We start from the raw sequence: 16,656 nt of genomic DNA on the forward strand, positions 1-16,656 counted from the left end.
TAAAAATAATATGTATTATCCTTTTATTTTTCACTTACATGTTCATGTAGAATGATATAACTTCTTATAAATCTACTGTATTAAGGCATTTTAAAGATCCTACAGATAACTGTAGCAAATAGTTTGATACACTGGTCCACATTTCTTCGGTCCATATGATTTAAGCATAGTTTGTATAGTAGACAGACTTTAAAATGGACCACAATAATCCTGTTTTCCAATATTTACACACTGTGTAATTCCTTCTGCCTGAGTGTGAGTTGGATCTAAGGACTCATTTTTACTTTTTATTTTATTTTGTTTTTTATTTTTAAGTAGGCTCCATGACCAGCATGGAACCCAACACAGGGTGTGACCCCATGACTCTGAGATCAAGACCTTAGCTTAACTGACTGAGCCATCAAGGCATCCCTAGTGACTCACTTTTAAATAGAAAGCAACAAAAGTGATAGGATGTCCCTCCTGTGATTAGGCTACAAAAGTCGTTGACTTCCATTACATTTATAGACTGTTTTCACTACTTTCTTGGCTTGAATGCTTTAATGAAGCAGACTGCCATATTGAAGAAGCTATTATGGCAAAAAACTGGGAGGCCTATAGCCATCAGTCAAATAGGAACTGATGACTTTAATTTAATAACTCACAAGGAATTGAATTCTATCAACACCTATGTGAGTTAGTTGGAAAGTGAATCCTTCTTTGTAAGAGCTTTGAGATGATTGACACTTTGGCTGATATCTTGATCACAGCATTCTGAAAGTCCCCTGAAGAAGACCCAGATAAGTTGCATCACATTAGAAACTAGTAGAGTAGAAAGTATACTTTATAGTGAAGAGCTAGCTAACTTCAAAAAGTCTATTGGAAAGAGGTACTAATAGTAAAAGTGGTCACAATATTTTGTCAACTAAGATATTGAGAAAAATAAAAGGTATGTGACTATGTAACCAGGGAAAACAAAATAAGTTCTGTGAGGAGGCCAGAATCTTGATCTAGGGGAAAATTTGTGAATGCTTTTGTTAGCCGCATTTTTTAACCATTAGAAATTGTAATATGAACTTGTGTTAATTATGGAAAGGCTAACATTATCAGCATGCTCTAAGAAATACTTAAAATTATCAACTCAAGTGGTTTTCTCTGAATTTCTGTTTATAATAAATAGTTCTAATTCATATGTAAATTCTCTTTTATGATTTTAAGATGCTATAAAATCATCTTTATGAAGAAGGAACTGTAAAGGAAGACTCAAAATAAATTATTTCAGTATATGAAGAGACAGACAATTGTCCAATCAACATCTATTTTACCTGTCTTTTCCCAAGTTTTCTCTGGAAAGATGGCAGTCTACCTATAAATAGAGTGCCTAAGCATTGCTCATAGCTAGTTTTGGCCATGTGACCAAGTTCTGGCCAAAGGCTGATGACTGGAAATTACACCAAGTCTCTTCACGATCTCTAAAAAAATGCTATAAGACACCTCATTTTTTTTCTCATTTTCTACATACTGTGAAGTATCCTAGAGCTTATGCTTAAAACACAGAGATAAACACTACATGCTAAAAACAGTTGGGTCATCTCTGAATTTCTCTCCTCTGGATTTTATGCAAGAGAAAAATCTCTATTTTATTTAAGTCATATTTAAGGTCTCTTTGTTACAATTGTGTTGCCTTCATGTAACAATAATCTAATATTGGAGGTATTAACATTGGAGATACAATCTCTGTCTTACAGATCGGACTCCTTGCACTGTGATATAAATATTGAATCTGAAATCTGATGACCCTTGTTATGCTATGGCAAAGAAGATAAATTTCTTATCTTCAGTAGATTGGAAAGAAGAGCATATGCTTAAAGCAATCTGAAGATCTAACAAAAAAGACTAGGAAAAGTCAGAACGATTGTTTGTTTATCACAAAAGAGAACAAAGAAGAACCTTAAGAAGGCATTAATCAGTTTGAGACTAGAGATAAGATGGAATACAGCTGCGCTAACAGGGGCATCCTCTGAATATGGCCTGCAATCAAATCGATGAGGGATCCAGTAATTTTGAGACTTACAGGGTTAGAAAAGCCAACTAGTTCCAAATTCCAAACATCAAAAATATGAGTGCTATTTAAAGTCATTTTCATGACCTTCTCATTAACTACATTTTGTCTGGAAATTTTCAGTCTATGTTGAAATGTTTAATTTGTGATTCAGTGACTTCCTTAAAGTTAAGAGGAGGCAAATGTTCAGTCCTTGAACAGAAAAAAAACTATATATCTCCCATTTTTCCCAATCTAATTTCTGAAAAAGAGGAAGGAATCTAATTGACAGAAATAAGATACCAACTTTATTTTTATGAAAAATAACTTTTAGGGAAAATTTCAATTAAGTGGATATAATTTGTTTAATAATATTTCCACCTGAATTAAATAGATTTGACCTCCATTTGGAGAAAACATTAAGAAAATAAAAACTCGGTGATGTCTGGGTGGCTCAGTGGGTTAAAGCCTCTGCCTTTCGGCTCAGATCATGGTCCCAGGGTCCTGGGATAGAGCTCCTCATCAGGCTCTCTGCTCAGCAGGGAGCCTGCTATCCCCAACCCCGCCAGCCTCTCTGCCTACTTGTGATCTCTGTCTGTCAAATAAATAAATAAAATCTTAAAAAAAAAAAAAAAAGAAAGAAAGAAAAGAAAAACTCTACTCTTCTGTGGCTACTTCTGGAACTGCTATTAGAAATACGAATTTTGCTTTCAAATGATATCACCACCAAACAACAAAGACATTAATATACTAACTCCAAAGTTATTTTATAATCAAGTCTGTTTCATTTCTTGTCCCAAGTTTGGTTCAAGCATATATGTAGAATAAAACTCATCATAGGGGTTGGGATGAGATTGAATGAATGGCATCGGAATACACCAAGTTTTAACACCACTGTCTCCCTTTATGAAGTTCCTAAGGAAATAATAAAGATGAAATAACATTTTCTTTGAAGGTTAAACTCCAAAATAAAGACCTAGGGAATTCTTGTGAAAAGTAAATTATCTTATGTATTAATCACCCGTGGCATAACCAGTTCAAAATTCTTTCTCTCCAATTTCTTACTCTGCTTAGCCTCAGCCAGACAGAAGTCAAACACAGGTGACTTCTATGATTCCTGTCATCACATCCTTTATTGTGGTTACTTTAGGACCTAAAAACTTAAGGTAGTTTCCCATGTATGATGGGCCTAATGGGTTATGTAATTAGAGTAGTAAAACAGTGGCTGGAAAAATAGTAAATTTTAAACAATACATAATTCACAGACTCTATTTCACATACTTGAATGAGAAATATAGTCCGAAAGAAAATCTTTGCTATTGAATTTTATCTGTTACATGTCTGCACTGAAAATTGAAAACTAATTTTTGCTTAGAGCCCCATTTTTTCCCATATCCATGTGTGCTTAGGTAAGAATGTGCTTATAAAACTTAGTATCAACCACAGCATCCAACATACTGACAACCCACAAAACTGGTATCCTTGTATGAAAATAGTCACTCAATTTTGCAAACTTCTGTAATTTACATTGACCTGAAAAATGTCACAATTCCACATAACATGTTTTCTAAACATGAGTTTCAATCCAACCGCCACATTTTATTTCTGTGATTCTGTTCTGTATTTTTTTTTTAGTATTCATGGCTAATGCATTAGATGTTACATTTGGCAAGGACTAATAAATAATAATCCTTTTTCCCTCCCTGAGTCCAGACAAGTGGGGTAAAAATCTCAGCTTTATTATTACTAAAGACTGACTAGAGAATGTGGCTTTTATATATGGGCACATTGCCTTACAAATAATTTATCCTTAATATAGGGAGACCTATGCATATAAGAATAGCTTGATAATGACAGGTCTCTTCAAAGCAGTCCATCCTTAACTTTCTGATACCAATGAGCTGACAATGTGTGTTATCTGCAAGTAGAAGAAGTGCAAAAGTAGAAAAAAAAAGAAACTCAGTTGAGCATTTTAAATGTTTTCTCTAAAAATTCATCAAACAAGTAAATCATTCTCTTTCCTTGGAGATCAGTAAAAAGGTATAACCTAAAGTCAGGCATGGTTTTCTTAAAGACAGTCCTCCATATGGAACCCTAAACCAAGGGGTAAGAAGTCCCCACCTTAATATGACCCCCATATTTATTATGTGCAAAGTACTAATTTGGACTTCATCTACAAAATTATAATATTGTCCTCAAGACATTTATAATATAGAATGAAGTATAGAAATATGTAAATAATTAGAACATGGTCAACTAAGTGCTATAAATAGATGTGAAAAGACTCCCACAGTAAACTTGAAGGATGGAAAATTCATTCTCCTTTTAAAAGGTGAGATCACAGGATAAGATTTACAGACAATTGGTATTTAAACACACAAAGATGATAATGTGACAAAAGGAAGTATATAATTTTAGCAATTAAGAAAAAAATCTCTCAGAGATACTTTGTATTATTCCTCTGATCCTACATAAGCCACTCGAGTTGTAAAATGTTGACTATCTTCAATAATACGTGTTAAATTTGGTGAATCCTCTAGGGTAAAAAATGAGTGCTGTTTCTCAGGATCTTTCATAATTCATGAGACAGTAAACACTGTCTTCTCTGTGAAATTATTAGGTTGCAAAATGAAAAAAAAATGTCAACAACTAAGGCCTACCACACCTTAATTAGCATTGTGCCTGACACTAGAACCCTCAAAGTCTCAACATAATTATCTATAAAGTTAATACCGCCTATAACTCAGAGTTCTTGTAGAAAATAAATGAAGAAGAGATCAAATGCCTGTAATACCTATAACACAAGTTGATGAATACTAGGGTTTTAGTAAGTGGTAGCTGTGCTTATATATTTTCTCTTCTTATTATTAAAAACATGGAAGAGTTATATATTTTATATGATAATTTTTGAGTACATGCTATGAAAAAGTTAATATCCCAACTTGTATAAGGGAAACTCATAAGATTATAATTAATCTCTGACCTCAAGTTACTTCAAGTTTATGATACAGTTAATATTTGTTACTGTGGAAATTTTCAATAAATTTTCAGGAAAAAATGTTTAACCTACAAAGAAATATCCTGCCAAGACCTAAAAACATAAATATATAGTCCTAATTCCATACATTAGTTTGGAATTTTGGATTTCTTGTGAATTATCAGACTGATAGGATCATTTGTCTATGTAAGATTAAGGCAATGAAACTTCCATTTCGTCCAGTGGAAATAATGGTAAATAATTGAGGTCTTCTTTGTTTCCTTCTGTAACATGAATGACTTACAGAAGTTAAAGGAGGCTTTGCTGAAATCCACTCAAAAAATATTAAATTAAAAATTAGAAAACAATTTTGGATTTTTCTGATAATATGAGAATCTGACATAGACTCCATAGCATATAAGGTGATGTTTTGCTGATAAGTATTCATTTATAATCACAATATACTATAAGCAAAATACACACTCTTCATGATTCAATTCAAGGAGAAATATATTTATGTTGAGCAGAATATGCATTATTAAGAGGTGTTCAAAGATACCAACATCAAATCTGGGGCCCAGGAGCTCACAATTTATTGTATGATAAATAAGTATCTATAATGAAAGGCAGGTTTTTTTCTCATAGTGTAGTTTCCTTTGGTTTTCTTCCTCCAAATTTTTATTTAAATAGCAGATTTTTCAAAGGCTGTGAATAAGGAGAAAAAAGAAAGAGATATTCATTGAGAAGGGTAGAGACTATTTATTTTACATATAATAGGATAATAATCAGCTTGCAGAAAAACTTAAATGATAAAACATACCTAGGATATATAAAATGTGTGTCTGGGTGGCTCAGTCGGGTAAGCATCTGCCTTCCATTCAGGTCATGATCCTGGTGTCCCAAGATGGAGTCCTGCATTAGGCTCCCTGCTCAGCGGGGAGTATGCTTTCCACCCCCCGTCTGCCCCTCCCCCTTGCTTATGTTTTTGCTCTCTGAAATAGATAAAATCTTAAAAAAAAAAAAAAACAAGATAAAATGAATAAGTAAATTATAATGGGTATGTTCAAGACACATCCATATATATGCTGTACGTATATATTATGTTACCCTCATTTTCATATTGCTTTCTCATTCAGAGTTTATACCACAATAGCTCTTCAAAAGCTCTATATTTTCCTTCATCTGTAGAGATAACCACTTCCTGAATTATTCTTCCTGGAGTCATTCTTGAGGCTTACGTGTTAATTTGTCTGGAATTCTTTAAGGCAAACACACACATTAATGCTATTCCATGTTAATCAATGCCCATATTGTAATTACCACATCAAAGCATTTATAACACTCAATTATAAATGTCTTTTTACTGGTCTACTTTTTATTGTAGATGCTGTGTAGAATATTGAATCTATCCATACTGTCTAAATTAATTCTCCAGATGGGTAATCTTGGCCTATTATAAAACACCTCCGAGTTTGCTATAGCCTTCATTTATAATTTGCAAATAATGTTTTAAAACCCACCTCTGGAACTTTCAGTAAACATTAAATAAGTTAGTACATGTGAAAGACTTTAAATAGTATCCAGAATATGATATAAAAACGATTTAATTATTCAAAATTGTATCACTAACATCTACCCACTGGCATTCAATACATTTAAAATATATTTGTGCAATGAATTAATACATCCTTATCCATAGACAGAGTTTGAAAAAATGCATATCAAATATTGAAAATTACTCTGTTTATATGGTAGAAATTCAAGTAATATTCTATTTTATGCTGAGTTTAGCTTAGTGTTTCATTATCTAAGTTTGATACATTTTACATGTCTTATTTCACAAAGAAATTTTTGCCACTTAAAATATATTTATTGATATAAAGTAAACTTGAGTTATTATTGTGAGTTCTCTGTTATTTCTTTGATAGTCCAAGGTTGAAAAATTTCATCTTATAAATCATTTTTTAAAAATATATTCTGCTTTCTGGAAGACCTTATGCCTTTCAAGACTTTTAAAATATATTCTCCAGTTTTATGATTTTGTTTTTTACAATCAAATACTTTTTTCATTCTAGGGAGTGAATCATGAATATTTAAATTGTTTGTTTACTTTAGAGTCTAGTCAATGTTAGCAAATTTTATCATTTATTGGCATGAGTACAACAAAAGGTACAAAATACCTTTTACCTATGTATTTTCTGTGCCATTTTAAAAACTATGTTTTTGGATTTCATGTTCTGATCAATTTCTCTCTTAGACAATTTGGTGCCCATATCAATATATGTAAACATTTGTAGATATGAAATGGGGGATGTTATCAGCTATGGTAAATTCTCTCAATCTTCTCTCATTTTCTTATTTATATATTTTTTTCTTTCCTCTTCTCATCTTGCTTTTACTTTTATTTCACCAGGAAGGTATGAAAACTCAAAATTTTTGTGTCTAGTGATAAAAGTCCAAGATTATAAAGTCAAAATGGAGAAAACTACAAGAACAAATAAGTCTCTCATTAATTGACAAATGACCACAAATAATGAGCAGAATGAATATTTGACAAATACATATAACAGATTTGAATTTATGTGCATATTTAAAATAACATACTAAACAGAACACTTCATTCATGCAAAATACACATTCTTTCCAGCACATGGGATGTATATATATAGCAGTTGGTCATATGTTGCATCACAACAAATTTCAAAGATTTGAAATTATATAGTTCTCTAACATCTCAGTATAATGTAAAAAAAAAAAAAATCTGCTTAAAAGGTAACTGGAAAATATCATATGTTGAAAATTAAGGGATATACCTCTAAGAGAAATGAAAATAAAAGAAGATAACAAAAAATTGGATAACTTTTAAATTAATGGATGTGTTAACTAACACTGTTATGGTGACTGTTTTACAATACCTAAGTATTCAATTAACATGTTATACACCTTAAACTACACAACATTATATGTCAATTCTAACTCAATAAAACTGAAAAAATGGTTTTTAAATATTAAAAGATAATGAAAATATAATATATCAAAATTTACGACCTATAATGAAATCAGTACTTAAAGGAATTTTATAGTTATACATTTATATATTAGAAAAAAAAAAGTTTAAATAAAAAAAGAAAAAGTCTGAAAATTAGTGATCTATGCAACTATCTCAAAAACATAAAGACAGATCAGAAAATTTGATCTAAAGAAAAGAGGAAAAAAATATAAACTTTAAGAGTCAAATTTTTAAAAATATTTTAAAACTCTATCCAATAATTTAAAATTTTTATAGTAGGTTATTTAAAAGCTCAATGAAGTGCTATACCTCTGGAGAAATTGTTCAAAAAGAAATAAGACAAATAAATAATACCAGAAATTTAAAATAATTACCATTGTAAAACTCACAGATATTATAAAGATCATAAAATCATATTGATATAAAAATTGGAGTTATCAAACAGCATTAAAAAAAGCAGTATCTTACACATACACAAAATTCGATCCTTAAGTGGGTTCAGTATCTTTTTAAAAATGAAAATAAGGGTGCCTGGGTGGCTTAGTTGGTTAAGTGTCTGCCTTTAGCCCAGGTCATGATCTCAAGGTTCTGGGATCCAGTCGCATCGGGCTCCCTGCTGTGCTAAGAGCATGCTTCTCCCTCTGCCTCTGCCTCTCTCTCTGTCTCTCATGAATAAATAAAATCTTTAAGAAAGAAAAACAAAAATGTCAATAAATAAACACAGCTTATAAACTGTCAGCTTTACAAGTAACTAAAAAATGCAAAACTTAATTATCTTTGTTAAAGGATATTGTTTATTTATTTATCAGAGAGACAAAGAGAGAGAGCGTACAAGCAGGCTCCCCACTGAGCAAGGAGAACAATGCAGAACTCAATCCCAGGACTCTGAGATCATAACCTGACCCGAGAGCAGACAGTTAACTGACTGAGCCACCCCAGCATTCTGCAAAACTTAATTATTGATATTATCTTCTATTTAAATAAAAATGTTAACCTCTTAATATAGATCAAATTTCAAAGCAAGCAAAGTAACAGCATGAGATAGTTATTTCCCGTCATTTAGCAGCAGTATTAATCATGTCTTTGACCCCAAACCTCTACTTCCGAAAATTTCTCTGAACAAAGCAATGCAAAATGCTGCCCTCAGTGTATGGTCAAAGGTATTCAACCCTTTCTTATAATTACTCAAATCAGCAGAAATCCAAAAGTGCAAGAGAAAGGATATAATATTATCATGTAAGGACTTCCTCTACTGCAGGACAACAGTTTTTGCTGGAAAGTCTGCAAGGGAAATGATGAGTAGTGGATCCACAGAAAATTCAAAGACTAGGCACTGCAGCAGTTTTTGTGTCATTTGGTCAGGTAGAACACACAGGCACTGTCCCAGAAATTGTCATTGGTAAGGTAAAAGCCTACCCAACCCTTACAAATGTGAAAGAGATGCAAGCCTTTTTAGGGATGTTAAGGTCTTGGAGGACTTTTATTCCCCATCTGGCACAATGCCTCTGTCTCTATTGCTTCCTGGTAAAGGAAGAGCATGTAGGGGACTGGGGATCAGAGCAGCAGGCTGATTTCACTACAGCAAAAATACTAATAAGACAGATTTTATTTATTTATTTATCAGAGAGAGAGAGTGCACATAAGCAGAGGAGCAGCAGGCAGAGGGAGAGGGAGAAGCAGGCTTCCCACTGAGCAGAGACCAACATGGGGCTCGATCGCAGGACCCCTGGATCATGACCTGACCTGAAGGCAGACACTTAACCAACTAAGCCACCCAGGCACCCCAAGACATATTAAACCTCTAGGCATCTCCCAAGCAGGGTTACCATTTGAGTTATACGTGTTTGATTTCAGAAAACATGGGTTGGACGCTGTAGCAGAAACAACAGAAGGAGAGAATATCCCTAGGATTTGGGTCCCAGCTCTGGAGGGAGCAGAAACCTGAAATACTCCCACAGAACTTCTCCTAGCAGTGTAAGCAGTGCTCTTCCAGGTACAGCCTCTCCCAAAGGCACGTTATATGGTGATAAAAACATAGACCCATCTCTGCCATGGCTCAAACCCCAACCTTAACCAAAGGACATGCTTATTTGCAACAGAGGAGCATCTGGTCCTCCAGCCCCCTGTCACTGGAATGTGAGTGCTATTAGGCCCTGCAGAATATGCAGATTCCCCATGGGAATCTATTTCTGTGGTGGCCTCTGTCACCCATAGCCAGAAAATGAGGGAAATTCCTGCTGATGCCTGTTATTCAGATGGATCTAGTCTAGGCAATTCCATTTGCATGGACTGCAATTGCCAATCAGCCCAACACTAGCACTGTCTGGATGGAAACAGGAACAAGCCATAGCAGCTGGTGGGTGGGACTCAGAGTGGTTTTTCTTGTAATCGCTTATGAGTCTTGTCCCTTAACCCTTTACACTGACAGTTGAGCTGTTCTAAAGGGATTAACTTTACGCGTTGGAAAATGGGAAGCCAAGGGGTGGGTTATGAAGAGGACCTTGTGGGATCAGGATATGCGGAAAGACATTGGGTTCACCTGCAAGAGATTGAGGCAGTGTCACTCTCCCACAACCTAGCTCATAAGACACTGACACTTGCTGGCATCAGGAAGCTGATGCCTTAGATCAGGTATGAGCCCCAGCAACTGACCCTTCAGTCGATATAGCAGATTGGATACTAGAAAGGACTGACACAGCAGTTCCCAGGGCAGATGGCTATTGCCAAGGATGCTGGATTACCCTCGAAATACAGTGATTTCATTAATGCAGTAACAGCTAACCTTCTAAACAATATGAAAGGCAGCTACCAAAGGAGCTGGGTACACCCATCTGAGCTCCCAACTAGTAAGGCATTGGCAAATTGATCATACTGCCGCCCTCCTTCAAGTGAAGGTTCTTAATATGCCCTGGTTTGTGTGGACACAGCATCTGGTTAAACCAAGCTTTCCCATGTCACCATGCTAACCAATCTACTACTGTTACGGAATTCAAGAAGCTGAGTACCAGGTATGGATGCCCTCATTGAATAGATAGTGATTGGGGGTCACATTTCAAAAGTCATGATGTATAAGACTGAACAAAAGAACATGCCATTGCATCCAGTTCCATCTCCCTGCAAGCAGCAGAGTTAAAAACAAAAAGAATATTAACACAGGAGATTAAGTTACTAAGTAAAACAGCTTTCATTGTGTGCACTAAAGTACTATCTTGGGGTTTAATACCTTTAAATGATCAACTGGTAGGTCCTTTGCCCTGACTCTCACCGTGGATCAATACTCCATGTTGTTCAGAACATCAAGCCTCATCATGCCTGGGAAATTATCTACTGGAATTTACAATATGATGTCTTGCCAGGGTGGGCAAGTTACTTTGTACTCCTGGGTAAGGGGAAACTACTCAATCTCCACTGGGACCTTATTGTCCTGCTGCAAGATTTACTTGTTGAATGCATTATACTTGGCATAGAACATGCACCATTGAAAGAGGGGAGACTGTAGGGATCCTGGTCTGGAATATCCCATCCCCAGCCCCTCTTACACTTGCCAGTGCTGCCTCCAGTAGCCATCGTGTATGGTATGTACAACCTGGTCAAATTCCTAAAGTTGCAACCACATCCCCATCTAAGGATCTGGACATAAGTGTAATTCTTATCAAGGGGAATACTTCCCCATACAGGATCTTGGCTAAATATCTGTCTTTCATCCTTAGATTTCTGCTGCTTCTGTGGTGTCCAGTCATGTGATCAGCACCTAATGGAAATACTTCTCTACAGTGGTTCCATTTGCTTGCCTGATGAAGAAATCAATCCAACTGTAGGGTGTGAGGGCAGCTGTTCTCTCTAGATTTTGAGGATTGCCATGGTGGGCATCACCATTCCAGGGAGGCAATTAGAAGTTTCAAAAGCAGTACACTAAGGAAGAACAAACTAGAACTAGTGTTCTCAATTTACCTGACATTACCAATACTGATCCAGAAACTGACCTATAGTACACACTTTCAATTACACTAGGTATGGGAGTTCTCATTTTGTCAAACTCCATAAGCATCCTGTCAAACTACTGACCAGAGGGTCCTAAAAATACCACTATTGGATAAATGAGTAGTTATACTCAGTTTTGGGATGGGTTTATGTGGCTTACCCCAGATTTTGAATACCTAGCACCTGGGCATCTCTATGTTGGGAACAGAAAAATCACTTTAAAAAGAATCAATCTAGTTATACCAGGAATATGGGATGGATATCACCAGAATGGTGTAGTCATTCTGCCATATTAAAGGATAGCAACTGGTTTGGCATTGACTGGTTGTATCACCAAGTATGCATTAGGTGGCTCCAAATGGGACCCAGTATGGTTTCTACCTGGGTTGTTGGGCTGCTGTGCCCTGGGTTTTCCTGGGGAGAGGAGAAAATCTGCCCCATGGTTACAATTGCCAACCTCCTCCTCAAGGCAGGTAAGCATTGTCTGTTGTCTACTGGTGTTATCATTTGGTTGCAGTCTTTGTCCCCTTCATTAGGCTGGAGTACATTATAATACACATAGAAGACTTCATTAAGTTTACCCAGCAAACCTTAAATGACAGCCAATAGAGCCTGTTCTCACTGAACACTAAGGAGAATATCTGTCCTCCAAAATGGTATAACTTTGGCCTGCCTCACAAAGATAAACTTGTGACATTATACAAACAGAATGTTGTGTGTTCATACCTGATGAGTTTGCTAGTGTATCACCTCTAGTAAATTACATGAGGGCACAAACAAATGCCCTGAGCAATATGTCCCCCAGACTAGAGGGCTCAGTAAATCAACAATTGGGATCATGGGGCTGTTGGTGGAAAAAGTTGTTACTGATCTTGAGAATTGCTATCGTAACCTGTTTTCTCTTGCACATGCCAATATTGTTACTTCCGTCTCCAATGCAGCCAGATTGTTATTAAATGAGCTACCTCCGTGCTAGTGAAACTCTTTGCTTACTGCTGAGGTCACAGTGGAAGGAAGAGGAGTGGAAGAGGAGCATACAAGACTGTAAGAGCCCATCACAATAGGTGCAATACTGGAAGAAATCATGAAAAAGACATGACTGCCAGTTGATCCTCAAGCTAGACTTGGGTAATCCCCACCCCCTTCCCAGTCCTCAGAAATTTGGTTTCACCTGCCCTTTCTGCTCTCAGAAGCTGCTCCAAAGATACAGTCTTGAGACAGAGATGTGGTGTGGAAGCTATCTGGCCTGGGTACATGACTAAAGCCAGTTAAAGCCTCTATATAGAATCTTCTAAGACTCCAGCAGGCAGGTGTGGAAATCTACTCATCTTTCTGCTGCCCAGGATGAGCTTCTCAAGTGTTCCTTGCATATGAAACGTGCCACCCACCAATCTGGACTGGTCTGCCTCTTTCTTTGGTGTCTCCTTACCCTCCGGGTGTACAGAGTCTGGTTTTAAATTATACCTGGAAAGTTCTCAAAGAGGTTGTGAACCAACAGATGCATACACTGAAACACCATGCAGCCACTGAGAATATGAAAAATCTAATGGCAGAAAGATTCTTATATAGAGAGAAAATAAAACAAGATGTAAGTTATTTATATGGTGTTGCCTCATATGTGCAAGTATATATCTTTCCATTTCTGAATTCATCCACTAATTTTTATGTTATATTTCATCCATTAACTGCTGTAAAAGAAAACATATATACTAGCAGTCTCCATGTGGTGAGATTATAAGTGGTTGTAATTTTATGTTTTCCTCCCTGTACTTTTTCTAATTAGCACATTTATCTTTTTTTTAATCAGCAATCGATAAATAAACATAATAAACATATGGAACCAATCTAGGTGTATAGACTCCATTAAGTAATATTGCTTTAAACAGACATCTTTCACTTTGAGTTGGCTAAACATCACACACCATAGATTTCACTTCTTGTTTCAAGCTTTAGTAAAAAAGAAAAAAAAAAGTATTTTATTGTACACAAAACTTTGAAAAACATGTAGAAATGAACACATGCAATATTGCACCTGCTCTTGTCCTGGAATACTCACAAGCACCAAGGTTGTTCGGGGTCAGACATTTTTAGTAGATTGAATGTAGTGAACTCTGGGTGCTAAGGTTGTGGGTGATCATGAATGTGCAGAGAGGCCAGCGTGAGCCATTATGCAAGGATTAGGAACACCCATGTAGTACGAAATTTCACTGGTCAGTGGAAGAAATGACTGCAATCAGCCAGTCACCTTAAATACATACTACATTGTACTTAAAACCAGTGGGTTTGGTCCACAGTCATTATCCAACACAGCATCACTGACTATAAAATTATGTAAAAAGCAGAAATAAGGCAACATATAAATTTCCAGCAATCCAGATCACCTTAAAAATAGGATGGAGCTACAGTTTTATGCTAAGTGAAATAAATCAGAGAAAGATAAATGCCATATTATTTCCCTCATATGTGAAATTTAAGAAAAAAACAGATGAACATAGGGGAAAGGAAAAAAAAAGAGAGAGAGAGGAAGGCAAACCAAAAGACAGACTCTTAACTATATGTTAACTAACTAGAATTTAAAGAAAAAATTGAAACATAGGGGTGCCTGTGTGGCTCAGCCTGTTAAGCTTCTGCCTTTGGCTCAGGTCATGATCTTAGGATCCTGGGATTGAGCCCTGAGTTGGGCTCCCTGCTCAATGGGGAGCCTGCTTCTCTCTCTCCCTCTGTTTGCAGTTCCCCCACTTGTAGATGGGCTCGTTTCTCTCTCTCTCTTTCTCTGTGAAATAAATAAATAAAATCTTTAAAACATTTTTTGAAACATAAAACAACCCTTAAAAAAACAAAATAGTACTTTTTTCTGAAGGCCAACTGGCTCTATTGGAGGTAACAAGACTTTAATAATACTCCTGACAAGGCTAACTACAAGTTTAGGTTCAGAAGTCAACAGTAAATCAACTTCTTCTGACTGCAAACTGTCACTCATGCACAAGACTGAGCACATCAGGAAAAAAATTTAAGATAATAAAATCTTAGAAAATAGAAAATTATTAGAATAATTTTAATGTAAGATCTTCAAGGTGGAAGAGTCAGATTGACTTTGGAGTTTCTCAAGAGCCCTGTCCCAAGAGAATTACAGGTTGAATATTGAGAACAACTACAAGCTAACCAATCAGATAACTCAGATGAAAAGGACACATTCTAAGAAAGACATAAGCTACTGAAAATGACGCAAGAAGAAACAGAATATATGAATAACCCTAAAGCAGATAAGGGAACGGAATCACCACATTTAAAACTTCTCATAAATAAAAGCCCAGACCCAGATTGCTACACTAGTAAATTATGCCAAACACATAAAGAAAAATTTATCTAATTCTTTAGAAATTCTTCCAAAAAAAACAAAAGAAAAAAATACCTCCTATTTCATTCTATGAGGCTTGTATCATCCTGATGTCAAAATTGAGGGCATCTCAATTAGATAATATCATAGACTAATATTCCTTATAAATATAGACATAAAAATCTTTATCAAAATAATAGCAGAGGTTCCTGGGTGACTCGGTTAAGTGGTTAAGCATCTGACTCTTGCTTTGCCTCAGTTCATGATATCAGGAGTCATGGGATTGAGCCCTGAGTTGGGCTCCACACTGATCATAGAGCCTGCTTGAGATTCTCCCCCTCTCCTTCTGCCCCTCCCCCTACTCTTTCTCTCTCTCTAAATAAATAAATAAATAAATAAATAAAATGATTAAAAAATAGCAAATTGAATAAAGTACATATAAAAAGGACTATGTACCTTGATCGAGTGGCCTTTATCCCAGGTTTTTAAGGTTTGTTCAATAGCTAAAAATCATGCAATTTAATGCAAGATACTAATAGATTAAGGAAAAAAGAATATAATCAGTTTTTTAAAATATTTTCTTTATTCATTTGAGAGAGAGAGAGAGAGACAGCAAGCAAGCATGAGCAGGGGAGTGGTGTAGGCGAAGGCAGAGGGAGAAGCAGACTCTCCACTGAGCAGGGAGCCCAATGTGGTGTTCAATCCCAGGACCTGGAGATCATGATCTGAGCTGAAGGCAGATGCTTAACCATCTGCACCACCCAGGTGCCCAAGAAAGTAGTCATTTTAATAGATGCAGAAAAAGCAATACCTATTCATGATAAGAATACTCAACATACTAGAAATAGAAGGTAACTTTTTCAACCTGATAAAAAGCATCTAAGAAACTGATAAGCAAATCAATAGAATATAATTGGTCCATAAAATGCAATATTATTTGTCAATAAAAAGGAACAGTGTTCTAATACATGGCTATAGCATGGGTGAAACTTCAAAACATTATGTTAAGTAAAATAAGTGAGTATCAAATTAACACATATTGTATGATTTCATTATATGAAATTTCCAGAATAGGAAAATCTTTAGAGACAGATAGTAGATTACTGGTTACCAGGGACTGAGGGAGAGGACCTATGGGGTTTCTTTAGGGGATGAATAAAATATTCTAAATTAGATGGCGGCAAGAATTACTTAACTATGTGAATATCTAAAAGTGACTGATGTATATTTTAATAGGGTGAATTGTATAACATGCAAATTAAATTTAATAAAGCTGTTATTTTTTGAATAGAGAAAAAAGAACAATTAGAATTTACACATTGAGAAATTAT

The 16,656-nt window shown here is 35.5% G+C and overlaps 1 long non-coding RNA gene across 1 annotated transcript in view; it reads left to right on the forward strand.

Moving 5' to 3' along the window:
* Window positions 1-12,861, forward strand: part of LOC116866940 — a 55,539-nt gene extending 42,678 nt beyond the window's left edge. Inside the window, exon 6 of the long non-coding RNA XR_004382513.1 lies at window positions 11,718-12,861. This is a non-coding gene — a long non-coding RNA (uncharacterized LOC116866940). The remainder of the gene's footprint in view (window positions 1-11,717) is intronic.
* The last annotated feature ends 3,795 nt before the right edge of the window (window positions 12,862-16,656 follow it).

Source organism: Lontra canadensis, unplaced genomic scaffold, assembly GCF_010015895.1.
Source record: "Lontra canadensis isolate GAN:19392208 unplaced genomic scaffold, GSC_riverotter_1.0 scaffold11, whole genome shotgun sequence".
Classification (NCBI taxonomy): Eukaryota; Metazoa; Chordata; class Mammalia; order Carnivora; family Mustelidae; genus Lontra; species Lontra canadensis.